The sequence below is a fragment of the Nelumbo nucifera genome, chromosome 2 (genome assembly GCF_055504915.1).
Source record: "Nelumbo nucifera cultivar China Antique chromosome 2, China Antique-T2T, whole genome shotgun sequence".
NCBI classification, from domain to species: domain Eukaryota; kingdom Viridiplantae; phylum Streptophyta; class Magnoliopsida; order Proteales; family Nelumbonaceae; genus Nelumbo; species Nelumbo nucifera.
In genome coordinates this window covers 98,749,756-98,763,720 of record NC_142650.1, presented here as the reverse complement: position 1 = coordinate 98,763,720, position 13,965 = coordinate 98,749,756, and the positions used below count along the sequence as shown (strand labels likewise).

Genomic DNA, 13,965 nt, shown 5'->3' with positions numbered 1-13,965 from the left:
GGCGATCATAGTCGGTTCGTGGGCTTCGTATTCGCTTGTAACCTGATTGACCATGAGTTGGGAATCGTTGCAGATGACAGTGTGTTTTGCTCTTACCTCTTGGGTCAGGGCTAGCCCGGCTATCAACGCCTCGTACTCCGCCTCATTGTTGGATGCCGCGAACTCGAAGCGTAGTGCGTACTCCAGTTTTGTGCCACTCGGACCGTGAAGAACTACTCTGGCTCCGCTGCCCTGCTGATTTGAGGAGCCATCTACGTGAAGGATCCAGGGCTCTTCATCCCAGTTCGCGCTTGGCCTAACCAGGAGAGATACCGAACTGGGTGCGACCTTACGGTGCTCGGACTCAACCATCCTGGGAGCACCGATCTCACCCAGACTGGGGGCTTCGTGCTCAACCGGGCTAGGGACTTCGGAGCTGAATGTGCATTCCGCAACAAAATCCACCAAGGCTTGGGCCTTTATAGCAGTTCGCGGCTTGTACTGGAGGTCGTGCTCACTGAACTCGATGGCCCACTTCGTCAATCGACCAGAGACCTCGAGCCTGAGTAACACTTGCCTTAGGGGTTTGTCGGTGAGGACGATAATGGTATGGGCTTGGAAGTATGGGCAGAGCTTGCGGGCTGCAATGACCAATGCGTAGGCTAGTTTTTCTATCTCTAGGTATCTCGTCTCTGCTCCCTGCAACACTTTACTAACATAGTAGATGGGTCGTTGGACCCGATCTACTACCTTTATTAGTACCGAGCTGACGACTTCGTCACTTGCTGAGAGATACAGCTCTAGGACATCGCCCTCTTCGGGCCGAGTCAAAACTGGGATTCCGGTGAGGTACCTTTTGAGCTCATCAAATGCGAGCTGGCAACCTGGGTTCCATTCAAACCCTTTGCTTTTCATTGCCTTAAAGAAAGGCAAGCAGCGGCATGTCGATTTGGACATAAATCGACTCAAAGTGGCTATCCTGTCGTTCAACCTCTGAATCTCTTTTACTTTTCGGGGTGGTCTCATATCTAAGATGGCCTTTATTTTGTCCAGGTTGGCCTCAATACCGTGCCGGTTGACGATGTACCCTAAGAATTTACCTGAGGTGACATCGAAGACACACTTGTTTAGGTTTAGCTTCATGCTAAATTGGCGCAAAATTTGAAAGACAGAATAAAAATCTTGTATTAACTCATGTGAAAATTGGGTTTTGACGACCATGTTGTCTACATAACATTCTATTTTACTGCCAATTAAGGGTTTAAACAGCTTATTCACAAGCCTTTGAAAGGTTGCCCCAACGTTTTTCAGTCCGAAGGGCATAACTTTGTAGCAGTACAGGCCGAACTCGGTTATGAAGGCGGTCTTTTCCTCGTCGGCCGGGTCCATCCTGATTTGATTGTAGCCCGAGTAGGCATCCAAGAAGCTTAGCAACTCATGCCCTGAAGTCGCGTCTACCAGGCGGTCGATCCTGGGGAGGGGGAAGCAATCTTTTGGGCAAGCTCGATTCAGGTCGGTGTAGTCGACGCACATGCGCCACTTGCCGTTGGCCTTTTTCACTAGAACGGGGTTGACCACCCAGCTCAGGTAATGAACTTCCCTTATGAAGTATGTTGCGAAGAGCTTTCCGACCTCCTCGTCGACCGCCCTCCATTGTTCTGAGGCTAGGTTGCGTTTCTTCTGTCTAATGGGTCTAACTACAGGGTCTGTATTGAGTTTGTGAGTTATGAGGTTAGGATCTATGTCGGGCATTTCTGTCGCGGACCAAGCAAAAATATCTAAGTTACTGAGTAAGAAGCGTACCAGTTCGGATCGCAAGGGCTCCTCCATGGAAGTGCCGACCTGAAGTGTTCGGGCTGGGCCATCTACCGAGACAGGGATGGGAACAGTCTCCTCCGTGGGCGCAGCTCGCTCCTCGTTCTGTTCCACGGGTTGCTCTAGCTCGAGGTCACTAGCCACCTTGGCTTTTCCCTTGAGGGCGGCGACGTAGCATTTGTGGGAGTCAAGCTGGTCGCCTCGCACTACCCCAATGCCAAAGTCCGTGGGGAACTTCATGGCTAAATGGTAGGTGGAGACCACAGCCCTTAAAGTGTGGGTGATCGGTCGACCTACTATGGCATTGTATGGGGAGGGGGTCGCAGACATCCTTTCCCAGGGGCCTTACTTCTTCTCTGCTGAAGATGACCAATGGGGTGTTCGGGGGCTTCAAGTCACCCTCTTGGAACTGGAGTTTGTCGAAAGCCGCTTTGAAAAGGATGTCTGTCGAACTGCCTGAATCGACGAGGACGCGCCGGACTTCGAAATCATTAATCTTTACCTTTATGACGAGCGCGTCGTCGTGGGGGTAGTGAACTCCGCGCGCGTCGTCCTCGGTGAAGAGTATGAGGTCTTCTGTCTTTGGCCGTTTTGGGGGATTCTATTCTTCTCTGGCGGCCTCTCAGGTTGATGCCCGAGCTGCTGCCAAAGTGCAACCCGCTACAATCGATCCTCTAACGATCATATGGATCGTTCCCCGAACTGGCCTTTCCTCCGGGGGCTACTTCTGTGACTGCTCTAATGGATACTGGACTCAGGAGCATCCCTACTGTGCTCCCCCTGCCGACCTGCCTTATTGTTATTATTATTACCATTATTCTATACAAAATTCCTTAGGTTCCTGCGACGAATGAGTTCCTCTATTTCGTCACAGAGATTCTTACAGTGCCCGGTACTATGACCGTGGTCTCTGTGAAAGCTGCAATATAAATTTTTGTTCCTTTCATTCGGGTTCCCTTTCAGACAGGGTGGCCACTTTACGTATGGGGCGTCCTTGATCGTCATCAGGATCTCGGCCCGCTTCGCGTTCAAGGGTGTGTAGTCTGCCCGATCTGACGCGGGAGCTCGGAACGGCTGACTTGGCTTCACCCCCCGAGCTGAGTCTTTCTTCCTTCTGTCCTCTTGGTTGGAAGGTTCACTTTCCCTCTTCCTTTTTTCAAACTCGCCCTCAGTTCTTTGATTGATCTCCTCCTCGGTTCTTATGAACCTATCCACGAGCTTGAGAAACTCAGCTATGGTTGTGGGCTGGTTGACCACCATGTGCCATTTGAATTCCTTGTGCGTCACTCCCCTCTTGGTCGCTGCAAGCTATACTGCGGGGTCTAGGCATGGTATTTGTAAGCACGCGTCGTTGAATCGCTTGATATAGCCCCGTATGGACTCCCCTTCCTTCTAGACTATACCAAGGAGGCTCTCCTCAGTTCGGGGGCACCGCTTGCTAGTGACGAAGTGCGCGGTGAAGACTTGTACAAACTGGGTCCAGGTCCTTATCGACCCGGGGGCCAGGTTCCTATAACAGGTGTGAGACACTCCCCGGAAGGTGGTAGTGAAGGCCACACACATGCAGGACTCGTTGGCCCTCGCTAGGTGCATCTGGGACTGAAAAGCATCTACATGATCACTTGGGTCAAAGAAGCCATCATATTTGTCTAGCGGGGGGAGTTTGAAATCTTTGGGCATGGGGACAGCGAGAAGTGCTGATGACAGGGGGGAAGGGACTGAGAGAATAGGGGTAACCTTTACCTCATCCGAGCTCGCTTCCTCTTTACCTCTGAACTTGGGTAGGACGCGGGTGGTAGTTCGGTGAGCTCGTCGGCGCCTCCGCAGCTGCTTGGAAGGCTCAGTGTTGGCGCTGCTTTCTTCAGTGTTGTCGAGCTCAACGGGCCCGAACTGCTGGTGGTAGTCCGCGGCTAAGGTGCCGAACTAGTTTTCCACGAGTGGGAGCCCGAACTGAGAATGCCGAGCTGACGCTGGCTTGATAGATCGGAAGGTTCCCGATCCGCTGGCATGCTGCGAAGCGGGGGTAGTTGGTCTTTCCCTTCTTCTAGGGGATGAGGCTTGGCTTCTGGAGGGGTTCTGAGCTTGGGAAGCTTCTCCCCGGTGAAGGCGCCCGCCTTGAGGAGAGGGCTTGACTTGCTTGACAGCAGGATGCCAAGGTGGGAGCTGTGGCTGGCTCTGAGATAGTTGGGTGAGCTGCTGTTGGTAGTGGTATTGAGAGACATGATGTAGTACCTACTGCTGGTAGAGTTGGTGTTGCTGAAGCTGTTGCATTTGGGCTTGCATGGCCCGCATGCATTGCATCAAATCATCAAGTTGGTTCTGGCTAGTTGCCAGGGGGACAATGGTTGGTTCAACAAAGGTTGTCTCGACAAAGGGGGGAAGGGGAACATTCACAGGCACCACTGTTCGTGGCACATTCAGGCTAGGGATTCCGTCCACCGAGAGGGGGATGGTGAACTGCCCGATGCAGATAATGGGGGGCTAAGGGTGTTCCCCGACGGCATTCAGGTCGGCATTATGTCTATCACTGCCGGAAGAAGCCATGAATGCTAAGTTTTCTTTCTTTAGAAAAGAGCTAGAGGTTGGGGAAGGCTTTTTGAAGCGATTCCCATAGATGGCGCCAAATGATGATGCACGATCCGGTCGGTCCTAGCTGCCGGTGACCTTGCCTCTGACGGAGCAGAAGATGCCTAAAACAGGGAGGAAATAAGAGATTCCCGGGGGAAGAACCCGGTGGGAATGCTCCGATGCTCAAGTTAGTACTTTTGAGAAGGCTAGGAGGATGAGAGATTCTAAGACCAGAAGGCGCATGTATCACTTACCTTTACTCTGGGGAAGAGAGCCTTTTATAACCACCCTGGGGCACTCACTCCCAAGCCTCTGCCAGAGCAGGTGCAATCGCCTTTGTGGGTGACAGGCATAAACGCCACTGTCTTCTCTATCAGGGCCGTCTCTACAACAACTGAGATGGCGGTAGCAGGTGGCCGTTGGAGTGCGGTTGTCATTTGTCAAATCCCTGACAGTCAGGCGTGTTGCCTCAGAGTACGGACTTCTGTCAGGTACGGTTATTCAATCATGCGACTTGGAGCCAAAGTGTCGGGGTTGTGCCCGAGGTGGAGTCTTGAGTTCAGATAGGAGTGTGGCCCGGACTGACCCACCTCGGGTCAGTCCGGGCTTTACCCTTCGCGGGGTTCCTTGGAAGGCTCGGGGTTTCTAGGGAAACCTCGGGTTCTATCTTCAAAGAAGCGTGGGTTCCTTTTTTGGGGAGCTCGGGGCCTCTCCTTGGGGAGCTCGGGCCTCTTCTTGGGATATGGCTATCGCTGTGCCGAGCTGACGCTCCTGACAGGTCATACCCGATTGCTTCCACGTGTCGCACAGCCAAGGGGGTCGGGCCAAATCTACTTTCATCAGTTTTCTTATTTGTCACAGTTATTTTTCTTTAATATGGTTCATTAATATAAAATATTAGAGATATGTTTCTACATAACTTATATATTTTTTATATTTTTATATTTTTATTTTTTATTATATAATTATGACTTCATGGATTAACGCATTTTACTTGAAAGATTGAATTGTTAATCTACCACAAAACAACAAAACAATTTCACTTTTGGATTAGTTTTGCATTTTATATTTTATTTACATCATCAATAAAATGTTAAAAACAATTATTGTTTATTGTTTCTAATTTTTAATATGATTAATATAAAACAATATAAACGTGTCCAAATATTTTCTATAGAGTTTCTTTGTTTTTTCAATTTTATTTTGTATTTTTATCTACTTTAATTTTTATTATTTAATTATGAGATCAAGGGTTGGCACATATGACCCAAAAGGTTGAGCTGTTAACCTTTTGGGTCATTTTTGCACCATTGGACAGTCCAAACAATTTCATTTTTGCACTATTTTTAAATTTTATATTTTATTCAAAAATCAATAAAGCAACTATTATTTATCAAACTCATTTTTATTTAATATGATTAATATAAAATATTAGATATGTTCATAAACATTTTTTACAATTTTTTTGTATTATTACATATTGTATTTGTGTTTTTTTATCTTTTCTATTTTTATTTAAATCTGATATCAAGTGTTGACATTAGAGGTGTACCTAATTTTTATATATTTTTTATTTATTTTAAATTTAAAAGTTTTTATTTAATTATGACATCATGGATTGATCCATTTGACCTGGATGGTTGAATTGCTTACTTGCCACTGGGTAGGGGTGTTAATTGGACTAGATTTGGTCCAATTTGATCTGGTCCAATATGAATCCATCATAAATGGATCAAGTCCAATCCAATCCAATAAATACTTAGGACCAATTTGGATTAGTCTAATTCAATGTTTGGACTGTTCAATCTGTTCAAATTGGTTTTATTTTTTATTGGTTCCAACCCAATCTTGGTCCATTGACACGTATATTCTTATCTTCTATCAGTGGGCTGGGTATTGGTTCAATTTGACCCAATCCAATATAAATCCATTATGAATGTACCAAGCCCAATCCAATTTAATAAATACTTTAGACCATTAAGTCTGGACTAGTCCAATTCAATATATGTTATTGGTCCATCCAATTTGTCCAAATTGATTTTGATTTGGATGTGGTCCAACCCAAAACCGATCCATTGACACCCATACGGGAAAATGGTTATATTTTTGGGTCAATTTTCAAAAGCATGTATTTTATATTGTTAAAAGTATTGGATGTAGATCTAATTGATATAATTTGTTTATTTATTTATTTTATATTCTTTTGTGAAAAGAATAGCTTAAACATAGGATTCAATGAAAGAATAGGAGTTATATATATATATATATATATATATATATATATATATTATGTATATATATCATAAATATAACTCAATGAGAGGGAATTGAATGAGGAGAAATATAGTAGTTTAAATTACATTTTGTGCCCTCACAATTAAATATAACACTAGAGATGTGTTCATTTTTATATATTTGTTATTTATTTCAAACTTAAAAGTTTTTATTTGATTATGACATCATGGATTGACCCACTTGACCCAAATAGTTAAATTGCTTATTCGCTACTAGGATGGAAAAATAGTTCTATTTTTATGTCAATTTTAAAAAGCACATATTTTATATCGTTAAAAGTATTGGATGTAGATCTAATTGATGGAATTTATTTAGTTGTTTTCTTTTGTGAAAAGAATAACCTAAACATAAGATTCAACTAATAATATAAATATAAAACTTCATGAATGGGAATTGAATGAAGAGAATATAGTAGTTCAAATTAAATTTTGTGCCCTTATAATAGAAGGACCAAATTCAAAAATAAATTCAATAAATGTTAATGGGAGTTAATACCTTAATATAATACTTAACGAGAGGGATTTAAATGAGGAGATAAGTGTGTTTAAATTATATTTCTACCAATTAAACATTAACCAACTTAAAAAATTGGGTAATTTAATCAAACAATGATTATATATATATATATAATTCAAAAGTGTAATAATATTAGAACATGTGGACCCGAGAGGTGGGAAATAGAAAGACAAAAGTAATTCTGCAAATAGAAGTAATGCTTTGGATCGCCCTTCAGCCCTCTTTACTCTCATTTGTGGGGATAGAACAGCTGGGTGCACGTGAAGCCCACTGGGTATACCGATGAGAGCCTGTGGTTCCATGTATTTGGTTTTGTGCGATACAGAATTATAATCACCCCAACTAATGAATGACCTATTGGGTCATCTACTCTTTTTTTTCATTTTCATGATTAAGAAATCTAGTCCCAATGAATTTATGTCGGCTTTGGGTTTCTTAAATTTGATATAGATGAATAATTTAATAGATGGAAAGCTCTGATCTAGCTCAATAGAATAGCATCTATATATATCAGAAGGCAGAAGCATGCTTCTTACTCTACAACCTTTTTTAATAGAAAATAAGAGAGAAAAAGAAAGTTGAGGGAGAGACAGCAATCTTGTCACCTTTAGGTTATGTTTGGTTTGAAGGAAAAAGTAGAAAAAGGAAAGGAAACTTTTATAAATCTTATATAGGTTTTTCTGCATTTTTCTTCCTTTCCCTATTTTTTTCTTCAAACCAAATATAGCCTTATTGTCTACACGGAACATCAAGATTGACGTTATCAATTTAATGGATAAGCTTATTTTATATTATTGGTCCCAACTCCAAACCCTGATAAAGGAAAAGGGTTACATTAGATTAACTGTTGGCACTAAAACTTTTGTCAAACTCTTATGATCATGGATCAATGATAATGATGTTGATTGAATGCCACATCGACCCTTTAATTTCTTGCATAGATGGATAGCTTTCATTATCATGACAACCTTGGAAGTTGAAAATTTTAATAAAATATGAAATGGAAGTGGCCACAGCCCACATGAAAGAGGGTAATATATGTGGCATGTATATGCATAAGGGTGTCAATGGACCGGACCAATAAAACATATTGGATTGGACCAATCCAGTCCAAAATATTTATTAGATTGGATTGGACCTGGTCTATCCGTGATAAATTTATATTGGATTGGGTTGGATTAAGCCAATATCTAGCCCATTGATATAAGATAAGAATATAGGTGTCAATGGACCGGATTTGGGTTGAAGTCAATCTAAATTAAAATGAATTTGAACAGATTGGATGGTCCAGACATTGAATTGGGCTGATCCAAATGGTTCAAAATATTCATTGGATTGGATTAGACCTGATCTATTTGTAATGGACTCACATGGGACTGGATTGGATTGGACCAAATCCAGTCCAATTGACACTCCTATATATGCATGTATGAATCTGTATTTGGCTTAGAGAAAAAAATTGATCCACCCAAGTGTCTCTCTATAGGGCTCTAGGTCTTTATGGGCTAACAGAGATAATACAAGCCTGAATTGCAAGTTGGTTTTTGCCAACTAGTATTAGATCACTTTCACATGACTTCACTTGTTGGTTACTCTATATTTGTACAACCAGCTAGTATTAGATGACGTTTACAAAGCAATAAATCATTCAGTTCAGCCATTTCAGCCATTCTCAAACAATCCCAAGTTTCTTAAACTCTGATAAATTTCAGACCAAATTAAAATAATATTGCCCAAGAAAAGGGAATATGAAAGGTTGGAAGCTACAGTCCTTTGACTTATTAGAGCATATCCATGGATACGAATCACTCTCCTTGTAGAACACTCAAACTTCACCTTATCTCTAAGTTTCCATCTCCTACTTTCTATCCCATTCACAGTGCTGTAATTTATCTTACACTCTCCTAGTAATCTCTTTACTTCACACAGTGTAAATATACAGAGATTTGTCAAGCAAATTCACTGCACCTTTCCTCCTTCAACTTGTTCTATTGTTTTATTTATTTAACTTGGTATCACAGCTTGATATCATTGCTTCTAATGATGATTTATTCTCAATCAGATATCTTAGAACTCTGTTCGAACCTCCAACACTTCCACAACTGGAGGGACTATTTCTTCTTCTCAAGTTGAGCTAGCAAAAATGAGTTTAGGCCCAAGAAGTGCATTGAGTAGGCCCAATATGAAATCGAATGGAAAGGAACTATTGGGCCCACTAAGAAAAAATGACAAAAAATTGGGCCCAAGCAAGGTGATGGCTGAGACCCAATGTGTTGGCCCCAAAAATATTATTGAATAGAGCCCAATATGAAGCTAAATAAAAAAATGGACTTCGGGTATTAGTATCCCATGCTAAGTGGATTAAATGTTTCACAAACTCAATGAGATACCCGTGTGAACCCCACAAATTCATGGTGATAAATTATAGGGATTTCTCAAGAGAATTGGATCTCAAATCAATTGGTGGATCCTTCGCCATACAAAAAATTGGTGGATCCTTTATTAATGGTGCCTAGATGGCAGATATGTAGAAGGAAACTATAATTGGAAAATCAAACCAGCCAAGTAATTGGGATTTATTTCCATACTAAGGCTTAGCCTCTTGCTAGCTGGCTTCTTCACAAGGGCTCCCATCCAATCTTTAATTGTTGATAAAAAGTGCCCACCTGTCATAACAGCACAATTTGATTGGCAAAATTGACAAAGGGAATCACATTGTTAGCTGGAGGATTTTTTTTTATTTATTATTATTTCAATCAATGCAGTGGAGTCCATTTGTATGACAATTAATGGTGCCTAAAGCTACGTTTGGTTGGAGTAAGAATGCAAACTTGTAGAGTGCAAAACAAAAATGTTTGGTTCATGTGAGTGCAAAGAGGTTCAAGATTTACACATCCACTTTGCACTCAGCTCATTTGTTTTGAAAGATGCAAACAAGAAAACAATTTTTGTGGATGTTTGGCATTTTCATCAATGCAAATACAACTGTTTCTTGCTACCAAATGGTGTCTCTCACCATTAAACAAATATAAAAAATAACAAGCTGCCCGCGCATACAATGGGCATACAAGGGGCATCTTGGTAAAAAATAATAACATAAAAACAACCAGCTACTCCCACCATCAATGCAAATACAACGGTCTCTTCTACCATGTTGCTCCCATGTTGTGATAATGGCACTCCAGGAAACAATATCTCGTTCAGTCATGGAAGAAAATACTCGAGAAGCATCATAGATATCACTCTTGATTGGACTCATCCCATACATGCTGATCAAAGCACTTCCAACAAAGGAATGCAACTCGAATCCTGCTTTTAAGATGTAACCATGGATCTGCTTCCCTTGGTTCAGTGCTGGAAGTCTTGTGCAAGCCTGAAGAACAGCTACCAAGGTGAATTGACTTGGTTTTACAGACTTTGAAGAGCAGATCATATCAAGAAATAAGCATAATGCTTCCTCCCACCTCTCTGATTCAGTGTAATTGGATATAATAGTTGTCCAGCAGAACTCATTTGGAACATCCATCTCTTTAAACACCATGATTGCTTCGTCAACAACTCCACATTTAGCATACAACTCAATAAGAGCATTCCCAGTGCCAAAAATTAGAGTCGGAATCAACAAATGTTTTAACAATATGAGAATGGAGAGCTCTGCCTTCTTCCAACTTATGCAGATTAGCACAGGCTCTGAGAACAAAACTTATTGTGGAATGACCTGGTATCAGTCCAAGCTCCCTCATCTTACAGAACAGTTGTAGAGCTTTTCCATCTTCTGAATCAAAGGTTAGACCTGCAATCATGGCATTGAAGCATATCTCATTCTTATGCCTGACCTCAAGAAAACATTTGTAAGCATGACAAACCATCCCTGTACCAACATACATATTGATGAGGGCATTCCAAATAAAAGAATCCAATGCAAAGCCAGACTTGATAAAACTGCAATGCACTTGCGAACCAACTGCCGTCACCTCTATATTTGAACACAGACTAAATGCATTAGCAAAGATAAAAGGGTCAAACTTATGACCTTCCGAGACAAATGGTCGAAACAAATGCAGGCCTTGTTCAGCAACCCCACTCTGATGGAAACCGTCCAGCAAAGAACTCCAGACCACATTGTCCTTCTCTTCTAGTTCCTGGAACACTTTATAGGCATCATCCAGGAATCCCAACTTGGAATAGATGTCGACAAGGGCTCCACCAATAAAATTATGGTTATCCAAGCCTACCTTAATAGTACGGCCATGAAAAGACTTGACCAGGTGGAAATTCCACAAGTCTGCATGATTTAATAAGAATAGCATAAGTAAAACATGTCGGTGATACATTAGAATGCATCATCTGATGAAAAGTTAATGGCTTCCTTAGTCTCTGATACCTGAACACAACTATCAAGCAATGTATTCCACAAGGCCTCGGATCTTTCATTCAGCGGGATTCCATTAAAGAGCTTACGGGCATCATCCATTTCCCAAGATTTTACATACATATTGAAGATAGAGCTATTACAAAAGAAGCATAGTTTTCAAAGCCAGATTTCAGTGTTTGACCATGAAGAACTTTTCCCATCAGCAAATTGCCTATAACTCCACATGCCTTCAGTGCCACTGAGAACCCAAACTCGTTGGGCCACAACCCTGAACAACACACAAGAGAAAACAACTGCAGACCAAGGTCGTTATAACCGTATTGTACATAGGCTGAGATCATGCTTGTCCAAGAAATCAAATTTGGTTCTGGCATCTCGTCAAACAGTAGACGAGAGCATTCACCAACTCCTCACAAGCAGCATACAAACGGAGAATGTTGTTCTGTACAAAGACATCTCGATGTAGCCCGCTTTTGATGAGGATTGAATGAAGTGACTTTCCATTGTTAACATCTCTCAGATCACTGAAACGCTGCATAAGTGAAGCACACTCTTGTAAGGAAAACTGAGGTCTATGGTTCTCAATGTCGGAGAAGCTGTTGATGGCGCGAACCGTTCTCTGAATCCCAGAAATACAATTGTTAAAATGAATGAAAAGATTTGTACAATTCAGTTTTGCAGAGAGGATTTCTCTCTGAAATGGGAAGGAAAGCCAGAAACGATTCACAAAGATCATGTTCGAAAAGATTCATCTGTAGGTTCCCGAGTAACACGTCCTGAGTAACACGTCCTGAGCCAGTTTCTGTAGGTTCCTGAGTAACACGTCCTCGTCCATGCCGTATATGGTTCAAACGGTGCACAATCAATTGTGAGAAGGTTACCAATTCCCTACTGAAACCGCATTTGTCCAGTTCAGCAGAGAATCGCTTCTACCGGAGAAGACGACCTGAGAACGTGTTAATATGCCCTAGATGGACTCACCCGCGTCGCAAATGTTTGGTTGATACGAATCACTCCCATTTTTCCTCAGCAAATGGTTCAAGCCTGTGAAGAAGAAGAAGAAGAAGAGATTCGCGAAGCTTTAGAGTCGCTCGCCTCTCCTCTCTCTCTCTTTCTTGGGAGCTCAAAACCTATTTACTTCGATCGGAGCAAATTTTTCTTTCCTTTTTATAAAGTACTAGTAAGAACGCGTGCGCACGGGAAAATTTAATGTCTAATTTGCTAGTAAAAAATGATCAAAAACATATATTGAGTGTCGGCTGATGATAAAGTTTTAAAAGTATATATGCTAAATTATTGATTTTTTAAATATATTAAATAATTTATTTTCTTTTATAAATATATTATTTACAAAATTATACTAATATCTTTTATTTTTCAATATAAGTTAATTAATAATTTCCTTTTCAAAAATTTTCCAATATTATACTAACTTATATTAATAACAGAAAATTTGTGTAATTATTGGTTCAAATTAACATTTTCCTTTACCAATACTAATTTATCTTTAATAAATTAAAATGAAAATCACACAATTTTTAAATAATTTTTGAAAATCTATCAAATGTAATAAAAATTCCCAAATTTTCAAAATATTCTAATAATTTTCAATAATTATTTACTACATTTTAAAGAAAATTTCAAAAATTACATTAATATTTTTTTTAATTTCTTCAAAATTTTCCAAAATTATGATATTTTTTTTGCCAATTTGCAAACTCCAACTCTTTCCTAGAGCTATAATTGTTGAATTTACTTTTCAAATTTATAATTTGTAATTCATTTTAAATGACATTTATAAAGAAATTATTGGTTGAAAATTTTGTATATTCATTGATTTCTAGTAATTTTTCTAGAAATAACACAATTTAATTGTTAGTGTAATAAAATAAATTTTAAGAAATTGTAACTATAGTAAAACATTTATTATAATGATTACTTTATTTAATTACTACACCAAAATTCCAATAATAATTATTAGTGTGATAATTATTTTGAAAAAATAATTAATTTAACTACACTAGTAATTATTATTGGAATTACAGTTATTTCAAAATTACTGTAATTACAGTATTTTGAAAATAAAAAGTTTTACTATAATAATTAATGTAACTTAATACTTATTATTACACTAATAAAATTACATTAATAAATTTTTGAAAATGTAATAAGATGGAAATATATTTTAATGACAGGGTATAAATTGAAGAATGAAATCAAGGTCCTTTGACGATAACATTTAGCCATAGCCATTCTTATTTTTATTAATGGGTAAGATAACATTTTCTCCTATTCTCGGTACAAACTTAAGAAAGTATACAAATTTGCATCGAAAATCGATGAATTTTTGAAACCTAACCAAATGAATGTATATCTGAACTGGAGTGCAAATTTGCAACAGTTTAGATTTGCACTCC

General features: G+C 40.0%; 1 pseudogene; it reads right to left on the bottom strand.

Annotated features, from left to right (window-relative positions):
* Positions 1-10,106: 10,106 nt before the first annotated feature.
* LOC148802600 (pentatricopeptide repeat-containing protein At4g39530-like) lies at positions 10,107-12,706 on the bottom strand (annotated as a pseudogene).
* Between the last annotated feature and the right edge of the window lie 1,259 nt (positions 12,707-13,965).